Here is a 2,694-nt window from a genome sequence, read left to right on the forward strand (position 1 = left end):
TTCACTGGTTGCTAGACTTGAAGGAGTAAAAATGCTACTTGCATTTGCAACATTCAAAGGATTCAAGGTATACCAAATGGGTGTGAAGTCTACATTTTTTAATGGAATTCTAGAAGAAGAGGTTTACATTGAACAATAGCATGGGTTTGCATTGACTGAAGACAAGGACATGGTGTGCAAACTTCATAAAGCATAATATGGATTAAAGAAAGCTCCAAGGACATGGTATGAGAGACTCCATTCACACCTGATAAACATTAGATTTCAAAGAACCAGTGAGGACAACAATATTTACTTGAAGACATAAGGAGATAAGTTATTGATTGCAGAAGTTTTTGTAGATGATATCATATTTGGAGGAGATGATGACATGAGTTTAACTTTTGCAGAAGAAACGAAAAAGGAATTTGAAATGTCTTTGATAGGTGAAATCATATTTTTCATTAGTTTGCAGGCCCAACAGATGAAAGGAGGAATCTTTATCAGTCAGTCCAAATATGTGAAGGAGGTATTGAAAACCTTTGTAATGGAAGACTGTAAACCAGTTGGAAACCCTATGGTTACTAGTTGCAAATTATCCAAGGAAGATGATTCAGATCTAGTGGATGAAACCGAGTATAGATCCATGATTGGGAAACTACACTATGTTGTTCATAGCAGACCAAACATTGCTCATGCAATTGGTATAGTGGCTAGATTTCAGAAAAATCCTAAAGAGACTCATATGGTGGCAATGAAGATAATTTTTCAGGTATCTTAGAGGCACTATTGATTATGAATTATGGTATCCATACAAAGGAAGCTTCTCTTTCAAGGTGTTCACAGATGTTGATTGGGCAGGTAATATAGATGATCAGAAGAGCACAACCTGTGGTGCATTCTTTCTAGGAGGAAGACTGGTATCCTCGACTAGTAAGAAACAAAGTCGCATTTCTTAGTCTATAGCAGAAGTAGAGTATGTGGCTGCATCTATGAACTGTACTCAAGCAATATGGATGAGACATGTATTAGAAGGATTCAAGGAGAATATGACAAAACCGATGGTCATATATTGTGATAATAAAAGTGCAATAAGAACTTCAAAAAATCTTGTATTGCATGCTAGAACAAAGCATATTGAACTGAAGTATCATTATCTGAGAGAAAGAGTGCAAGAAAAGAAAATTAGGATGGATCATGTGTCAAGTAAGGAGCAGTTGGCTGATATCTTCACTAAGACATTGCCTAAAGAAACCTTTCAGTATCTCAGAGGTAAGATAGGGGTAATACCCTTACAAAAGGTTATTTAAGATGCTGTAGTAGCATCAATCCAGTGGACTAATTGAAGATCTTTCACTGTAGATTGATGAGAAAAGGGCTACTCCTTAGGGGGAGCAGAAAAGATAAAGAAAACACTAGCAACAAAAGGTGAATTTAACACTTTGCACTTTTGGAATTGTTGGCAAAGGGGGAGAAGTAAAGAAAAGAGGGAGAAGAAAAATAAATGAGGAGAAGAATAGTGAAGATCAGGAAGAGAAGAACTGATGAAAGAAGGAAGATCAAGTACATCAGTCATAACAGTTAGATTTCTAGTTTTGGTGAAATTTTGGTATTGCTATTTTGGTGTTGCCATCAATGCCAAAGGGGGAGATTGTTGGCATAAATGATGAAGATAATGATGGGGAGATTGTTGGCATATGAAGATATTGATGAGATGAAGATGACCGGTAAAGTTGATGGAGATTGTTGGCTATATGATGATGATATAGTTGTAAGTTGTTTGATGACTTTATTTGTGTTGACATTGATGTAAACCACATTTTCTTAGTCATCTAAGTCATCTAGACCTACCGGTATAGCCTAACCAGTAGTGGAACTAGTTGATAGCAAGGTAAATAGGATCAAAGTGATGATCAAGTAGCCGGTACAGATGATTGGTGAAGAGTTAGACGTTGTGGTTTTGCAGGAGTGTTGTAGACAGGAACATGCACCTATGTTCCAAACTGCATTAGCTGATTCGGTGTATTGAGTGAGTTATGATTGACTGTTGTGAACTTTGTGAAGAGGAATGTATACCAGTAACAGATCTTTAACTGGTAATGATTTAAGGTTTGGCGGTGGATCTTATCATGATCATAACTTAGTGATGATGTGTCAGAATCTATGTGTAGTGATAAGATAGTGTTTGAGAGTGTACAAGGATTGGATTTCTTGGGAAACAACAAAGTGCTTAGCAAAATTTGACAAGGGTTTGATTGCTTATCAAATCGATGTGCGGTGATCATTCAACAGAGGTGTTGAGACATGGACCAGCTAGGACTCGAACCTAGGACCTCCTTAAGCCACACCTCTCGTGTGGTTGGGGCTCCTAGGCTGGACCTAGCTCTGATACCATATTGAGACATGGACCAGCTAGGACTCAAACCTAGGACCTTCCATATGCTGTTGGAGTGCTCTACCATTGAGCTACTGGCCCCTCTTGGACCAGTCCATCATCGGGCCAAGTGTGGCTTATTTCCAACACCAACAGGAGGAAATTATCTAAAAATTTGTTGTAATGATCTGTAATGTATTTTGGCGGATTGTTTTTCCGCGCTAAATGTAAATTCATTGTATTTTGAATTTAGTTAAGGTTATGTAGCCGACCTAACTGAAAAGTGTGTTTATGGCTAGTTGGAGAAGAGATTTTGTGTTGGTGATTTGATAAGGTGTTGT

This window comes from Cryptomeria japonica, chromosome 11, assembly GCF_030272615.1.
Source record: "Cryptomeria japonica chromosome 11, Sugi_1.0, whole genome shotgun sequence".
Taxonomy (NCBI): domain Eukaryota; kingdom Viridiplantae; phylum Streptophyta; class Pinopsida; order Cupressales; family Cupressaceae; genus Cryptomeria; species Cryptomeria japonica.